General features: G+C 43.3%; 1 long non-coding RNA gene across 1 annotated transcript; it reads left to right on the forward strand.

Moving 5' to 3' along the window:
• Window positions 1–6,917: 6,917 nt before the first annotated feature.
• On the forward strand, window positions 6,918–8,187 carry LOC310875178. Its single transcript, XR_014570618.1, has 5 exons — window positions 6,918–6,987; window positions 7,220–7,290; window positions 7,463–7,510; window positions 7,824–7,886; window positions 8,051–8,187. It is a non-coding gene; the product is annotated as an uncharacterized lncRNA (long non-coding RNA).
• Window positions 8,188–8,469: the final 282 nt, after the last annotated feature.

Genomic DNA, 8,469 nt, shown 5'->3' on the forward strand with positions numbered 1-8,469 from the left:
GCTCAAATAGGCCCAGGGCCGTGCACACACTCACCCTGTTGACCCTAACCCTAACCCAGGGACGTGCACACAAAGGCCCTCATTTATCAACCGTGCGTACGCCAAAATATGGGTACACGCCAAAATTATTTTTTTATTATTATATAATTATATTATAATTATTACATTTTTCGGCATTTACCATTTCCGCCAAAGCTTGAAATTGACAAAGTTCAAAAATCACGTCTGGTCGGGGGCTGTCGTACGCTTTGTCCTCACCTGTTTTTCTGTCGTAGAACAGCGGAGCAGCATTGTTTGACCAGCTGAGAGGCTGTCACAGGCATCTAAACATATGTATTCACTCCTAAAATGTTTATAAAACTGGTATGGTATGTATATGGGCTACAAAAAAATAAAAAAGTAAAGGAATAAATCAACGATGTGTCTTTGTGTCATATGAAATTAGTAGGAGATAAAATCGCGCAATTAAAAACAATGTTGCAAGTTTTTGCTTAAGCCATTTAAACAGTGTTTTGCATGAGCGCATACATGCGAGGATTTGGGCTGTCTGTGCTGAAATATTTCCATGACGGGACGTTGGAGAGTATAGTGCAGTGCTGCATTTGTGGAGAGTCCCAACGTGGGTAGCCTACTGTAGCCTAATCTACAGCAGGCCGATGTCTTTCTGGAGTTACGGTACGCATTAAACGAGAAGCACCACCTTTAGCTTTATAAAATAGCTGTCCGAATTTGTCCGTCGATCAGTTGACTTTCACTGTAGCGCTGCGTGCTGATTCACACTCCACAGCTGTTCTCGCTGATTCTCCTATGCAAATCTGCGTCGCGATAATCAATTTGTAATTAAAGAAAGCTTCTGCAGTCTGCACACACGTGTAAAACAACAACAACGCCACAGCTGGGTGTACTGCTTGCGTTTAAAGTCGTTTACAACCGTTTCACAAATTTCCACTGTCCAGCTTTCCCCTGCTGTTCTCTGGGATAGAAGCCTTATTTATGTTCTGCAGCAAGACGGTGGCGCATGCCTAAAATTGCAGATCCACAAGCTCACAAGCGGGGCGTGGATGAGACGCATTGTGAGCTTGTACATCTAAAACGTTTTAAAACATTTAAAACGTTAATAATACATGCAGGCCAGGGTCTTCAATGTTTTTCAGGTCAAGCCAATGACCACTTAGCTGAGAGTGAGAGATCAAGCAGGGACCCCACTATACATAGGCAATTATATTATAAAACTGTGTTGCAGATTAAACTAGACATAGACTTGTTTGACAGCACTACAAGTGTGACCTGTAATTTTTGTTTTGTTTATTTGTTTCTTTTCTATGTATATGTTGGTAACATTAATTGATGAACGATAGGCTATTACATTTTAATCTCTTAAACCCTCTACTCAAAACCTCTAATTGACCTTTGAGATATAATAATTATACTATAGCCTATGATTATTAGTAATCTAACAATTCGAGCGGCGGTGAGTCATCGATGGCTGGAAGCAGACTGCTGAGCGCGGACCCCCCAGAGTCAGGACACGGAGGACGAGGCGAGGCCCGCTAACCCCAACCGAAGGACCCAACAGCCCGTCAGCATCTCATCATCGCCGACCCGGGAGGGGGGGGGGGGGGGGGAGCTAATGCAGGAGAAAAGGAGAAGGGTGAGAAGCAAGGCCAAACAGGCACACACACACACAAAACCGTTCCAGTAAAAAAAAGAGTTAACCAAAACGAAAAGGGTACCCCTCAGGGCTAAAACAGCAGGATCACAAATAAAACAAAAACGAAAACAGACCCCTCTGGGCCAAATACAGTAACCCCATAAGAAATAAAAAGACGACCACAGGTAACAGACACCACATGGGTCCAAAACCACCCCACCGGGTCCAAAGGAGGCCCACCACCCCCGAAAAAACAAATAAAACAACCCCCACGGGGCACGCTAACGAGGAGAAAATAAAGGCAGGGGAAAAAACACAGTATAACATAAATGCGCCTAATGCGCCTCGTCGGTCTAACCGGACAGCGGGTAATGACATGGCCAGCAAGACCGCAATAGAAACAAAGGCCTTCCCTTAGTCGCTGGTTCTTCTTGGCTGCCGAGAGCTGGTCTCCCTCCCCAGGCTGGGAGTCCTCGGGAAGCCGCTGGCTGCTGTCCTCGGGAAGCCGCTGGCTGCTGTCCGCCTCCTCTCTCTCCACGAGGTCCAGGGATGTCTCCGACGCGCTGGACCCCGGAGAACCGAAGACGAACCCCCCAATTTCCTCCGGCTCGGTCTGGGAATCGGTGCTGCGTAAAGTCGCCAGTGTTTGTGTTCCCACCTCCCTGGTGAGAACCTGGCGCTCCACAGGGATTGCCCGCAGTTTGTTCATCATCATCAGCAGGACGGTAGCGATTCTGTCCTCCGACCTCGCCAAACGCTCCTCGATAAACCGCTCCAGCTGCTCCAACCCACCTTCCTGGTGGTTGTCGCGGCCCTCTCCTCTTGGTTCGTTCCCCGCAGACTCCATCGAACCTTTTATGGTGCGTTCTTACTGTCACAGTGGGGACTTAACTTAGCGGGAGTAAGCTGGACGGACGACCAAGTGCTGGAACAGGCTTTATTTGCTTCTCAAACAAACAGGAGTAACACAGGATGCCTCACAGGGCTAGAACCACATGAACACACTCGCGACGTGTTTAGAAAACAATTAAGAACGCACACAGAAACACACAGGAGCAACACATACATACTAACAAGCCCTGATGGCAACATTGTCCACAGCTGAGTCCCAGGGTGTCAGTCTAACAGGGGGGCGGGGAAACACACAGGGGGGTAGAAGGGCAAAGATTAGGACGGCGGTCCAGGCGTGGTACGTCCTAGGACAGGACGTGACAATTATGGCACAATACTCCTTCAGAAAATGAAGTTCCCTGTCACTAATTGATTTGAGCTGTAAACGATTAAAGATGGCACTCAAGTCAGTCATAGGAATTTCAACAATTCTTGTCACAGCATCAAAAAATTAATTCCATCTTGTAGTGCGCGGCACAAGCAGCTTTTTGGCGACCACCTCGTCCACTATCTCTGCAGCAAATGTGGACCTGCTTGCCTTATTCCACAGTGCTGTGCACTTAGCTGTAGAGCTTCGGTAGATTGCTTTAGTGGTCGGATTTGAAACAAGCCACTTCTCGATGTCATTAAATGAAATTAAATTGAGTGTGTGAGATGCGCATCTCTGGTGCGGAGGTAAAACAATCCCTTCCTCTGTGGCGTGTTAAGCACGTCTGTAACATCAGTGAAGATAACATCTTCTTCTTTATCAACAACAACATTATCATGATCATCATCATCAGATTCCGGTGGTTGATACATGGCAAAGGCTTTCACAAAGTTAGAGCCGTTATCAGTAACCGTGGATGTAACTTTTGTTGACACTCCATACAAAGTGTGAATGTGGTCAATCTCACTAGCAATGACATTGTGCGTGTGCCTACCCTTGAACCGTTTACAGGCCAATGCAGCTTTCTGGCGTTCTAAAGTGTTCGGGTTTATCCAGTGATATGTTATCCCGAGGAAGCTCCTGTTGTGGGCAGACCAAATGCCGCTGTTGTTTAGGTGGGGGAGCACCCGATTGTCCCTGTACCGGGAGGGTGCTGCTGAAGGCTGTGTTTGTAGTAGAGGTCTTGGATACTAGTTTCGTCGTAGCATGTTTTTTGTCTAGGTGTTTCTTCAGATTCGCATTGCTGTTGTCGGCTGCAGATACGGTCTTTGTCCCTGACCCAACACACAATTTGCATTTAACATAAATGTTATTTTCTTTGTGCTCCACAAATGTATGCCCACACCCTGAATAAAACGTGAATAAGAATGACTGAGAAACGAAATCTACAGCCTGTAATTTATTTAAAATTAGCAATCCAGAAACGTAAATATTATATAATATAAGTAGCCACTAACCAAAGGCAGTGATTAAAAGTTGTATTATGCTGCCACGTTAGTATTATGCCTCCATTAAATGTGAAATGTTGTTTACGTTGTGTAACGTTCCTGATTGGTTACTGAGTGTCACATGTTGGTGCGCGTTCATCTGTAGCCCTTGATTCTCAGCACTGAAGAGTAATGTATGGGAAGCCGTTTAGGCCATAAATGCATAGTCAACTCGCACATACATGTATACTTCTCTTGCACATACATATATATTGTTACTTCACTTGCACATACATGCATATCTCACATACACATACATGCATACTTCACTTGCACATACATACATTTAGGTACTTCACTTGCACATACATACATACTTCATTCGCACATACATACATACTTCACTTGCACATATACATACTTCATTCGCACATACATACATACTTCACTTGCACATACATACATACTTCATTCGCACATGTATACATACTTCACTTGTACATACATACATACTTCATTCGCACATACATACATACTGCATTCGCACATATATAAATACTTCACTTGCACATACATACATACTTCACTTGCACATACATACATACTTCATTCACACATTTATAAATACTTCATTCGCACATATATACATACTTCATTCGCACATATATAAATACTTCACTTCAAATACTTGATACGTGTGCGTGCGTGCGTGCGTGCGTGCGTGCGTGCGTGCGTGCGTGCGTGCGTGCGTGCGTGCGTGTGTGTGTGTGTGTGCGCGTGCGTGTGTGAGAGAGAGTATGTGTGTGTGTGCGTGTGTGCGTGCGTGTGTGTGTGAGAGAGAGTATGAAGGTATATGCACAAAAGTATGTATATAACAGAAAGGCAATTACTGGAACAGGAAGCTTGCAAGATCAGTGTTTCCTGCAGGAAAACGTTTTGTCATGGTGCTGTCAATTGTCAATTAATTTGATTAATTAATTAATTAATAAGATTAATAAATTAAGATGAATTCGTATTATTGCTCTTGTATTGCTATTGGAGACACTGGGGGGGACACTGGGGGACACTGGGCAGGCACTGGGGAGGCACTCAGGGAGGCACTGGGGAGACACTGGGGAGGCACTCAGGGGGACACTGGGGAGGCACTCGGGAGGCACTGGGCAGACACTGGGGATGCACTGGGGAGACATTGGGTAGGCACTGGGGAGACACTGGGGAGGCACTCAGGAGGACACTGGGCAGGCACTGAGGGGGACACTGGGGAGGCACGCAGGGGACACTGGGGAGGTACTGGGGAGGCACTGGGCAGACACTGCAGGGCAGACACTGGGGTGGCACTTGGGGAGGCACTGGGGAGGTACTGGACATTTCATATCACACACACACCATGATTCACTAGCCCCCTTTTTTTTCTTTTTTTCGCAGCTTGGCATGTCACGACTTATTTCAAGCATGGCGCAGCGCCATGCCAACAACATTGTGCAGGAAACCCTGAAGATGGTCACATAATTCGCCAGGACACCATTTTTGCCATAACAAATTAATTTCAAATGAAAAGCTAATGGAAATGCAACAGTCAGGAACAGGCCTGTAATTGCGGAACTGGAGGTAGTGCAAAAATGAAGACTGTCCACTTGATTTCTGTTTTGATTTGTTTGCAAATCAATGTCTTAAATGGCAATAGAGACTTTGTTATACATTTTTTCCAAAGTTTATTGAGATGCATCGAGTGCATATACTACAGAGAATGATACAGCTAGCCGTAAAAAATAAATAAATAAAATAATAATAAATACAAAAAAATGCATTAACTTTCAATAAGCCATTTATTAATTGTACGGATGCCTTGCATTTAAATTCAAAGAGGGGATGTTTATGGTTAAGTGTTTAACCTGTAAAAATAAGAATAAGAAGTGTTTAACCTGTAAACCTTAAGGAAATGGCAACCTGTTAATTAATACTATGGTTTATTATTATTATTATGTGCAAAGGTATATTTTACCCCTAAAGTGATTCCTGCATGTAACCTGTTAATTAATACTATGGTTTATTAATAATAATAATAGTAATTATTATTGTTATATACACGTGGTACCTTTTTACCCCTAATATGATGCTTCGAATCAGCTGCGCTATCATGTGACAAAAGCATTGAGCCTTACCGACAGAACTCGGGGAGAAAAAAAATACCTTGCGAAGATCTTGCGAGCTTCCTGTTCCAGGAATTGCCTTCCTGTTACATACATACTTTTGTGCATATACCTACATACTCTCTCTCACACACACACACACACACACACACACACACACACACACACATACACGCACGCACGCACACAAGTATTTGAAGTGAAGTATTTATATATGTGCAAGTGAAGTATTTATATATGTGCGAATGCAGTATGTATGTATGTACAAGTGAAGTATGTATGTATGTGCGAATGCAGTATGTATGTATGTATACATACATACTAGCTAGCATTGCCCCGCTAGGTACCGCCTCCCGCCGTCGCGAGCCGGGCGCCGCGCGCCCGGCGCGCGTGGAATTCCCCAGGCGGTCTTCACGTCAGTCACTGTCACTCAGTAGATTTTCATTCCTGATGCACAGATCTGTGCATTTACAGCCCTCGTGACGCTCTCCTGAGGCTTGCCCCCCCCGCCCCTCCCTCTCTCTCTCTCTCTCTCTCTCTCTCTCTCTCTCTCTCTCTCTCTCTCTCTCTCTCTCTCTCAGACAAGGATGTGCATCTTATGTATAAATAAATCAATAATAATATTATATTTTGTAGGATTATTATTATGATTTTTTTTTAAACTATTATTGAATATAATTAAGTGGATTATTCTTCTACTTCTTCTTGCAGCTATATTTATTTTTATTAATGATAATATGTACCTGCAGAGTGCAGACTATAGTTATAGTAACACGGGACGCTTTACCCGGCATGCATTGCAGCCTCAGGCTTCTCGGCTGGCTGCTCAGTGCTCTGTTGTTGTTGTCTTTTGAGCAATGAGCAGAGAAGTTGTAGTCGAGGACTCCACAACAAAGGCTTATATTTCGCCGTTTTTCTCCGGAGAAATTCAGTTGAAAGGTCAGTGTATTTTTATATCTGATATATACTGTGTGTAGTGTAATTACACGTGATCTTTATCTGTGCACGTAACCCTAACGTTAGCTAGAGGGAATAGATTAGCTAGCTAGCAGCTAGCTAGCTAGCTAGCTAGCTAATCTATTGTTTGGACGTGGCTTAAAAACATCTAGCTCCGTTGGAAAGAGAAAGCTACTGCGTTATGGACGGTGTTTTATATTATTTAATTTTACAGACAAACAAGATTCCAGCAAGATCGACCCAGACGGTGGAGGCTGGGGGAAACAAAGCAACCTCATATCAGAAGTAAGTCAAATGGTTTAGTAGCGAACAATAATAATGTATCATGATGTTCTTTTCTAACGTCTTCTTATGTTGATAAAAGTCCACAGGTTGCATGCTACAATTAAGCTCTCTTGCCTCAAGTTTGCTGTTACATTTGAAAGAAATTTGACTTGAATTTGATTTCATTTTACAGACAAGGTGACATGCTGTACAGAGCTGAGACATCGTTCTTTAATTTAAGGTAATTGTTCATTTTAATTTTTACCAAGGACAGCAAATTGGCACCCAACAATGTGTAACTGTGTACATTTTAAATGACTGAGGTGTATTATGAGTACTGTGGCACTCTATGCCACACTATATGAGCTTGTAGATTCTGCTATTTTTCAACAGCTAACAGCTTTTAAATGGGTAGGCCTATTTCAGAATGCCTGAATTTACACTTGGTTGCATGGTGAAAATAGTCGATCTACAAGCTCACGTGTTGTGAGCCCTATACAAATGCAATCCATATATAATCCACAATTTTGTATTTGATTTTGTTCAAATTACAGATGAGGTCACGTGGAGGAAGTGGAGATGATGGTGATGGATGAATAAAATGGATAATAAAAATGGTAAGAACATTTTCACATTTTGTCACATGTCACATTTTAGCACAGGAATAGAAATTAGAAAATGGCTGGGTTTTTACCCACAGGGCAACTGTTAAGTCATGAATCACAAGACAGAGAAATGATTAAGGTGAAAAAAATGTATTTAATGAATTCTGTGATTTCAGACGAACTTTCGCTGGAGGAAGACCTATCGACTTCAACCTCTGCTGGAAAGGCTACCACCAGTCGGGTTTCCCTGACCCTCTATACCCAGCCTGCATTGTACCGTGTGGGGGTCCCCGCAACATCCAGACCTCAAGGAACGCACCCAGCTTTCCGTGCTCGGACATACAGACACGGGGACATACACACATTGCTACGCTCAGAAACTCCTGACTCCACTCAGAAGAGAATTGGTGTTTTAAAGACTTAAGCACTTAAACTTGAGAACTGATGTCTTCTAAATCCGCACAGATGAGTTAAAACGTTTGCTGCAAAAGAATATATATTTACAGATTTGTGCCACATTTTCACGATGTTTCAAAATTAGCAAATCTACAAGCTCGTTTTCAACAGCTTACAGCTTTTTAAATAATGGTTAAAA

This window comes from Protomyctophum parallelum, assembly GCF_964188405.1.
Source record: "Protomyctophum parallelum genome assembly, chromosome: 17".
In the NCBI taxonomy this organism is placed as follows: domain Eukaryota; kingdom Metazoa; phylum Chordata; class Actinopteri; order Myctophiformes; family Myctophidae; genus Protomyctophum; species Protomyctophum parallelum.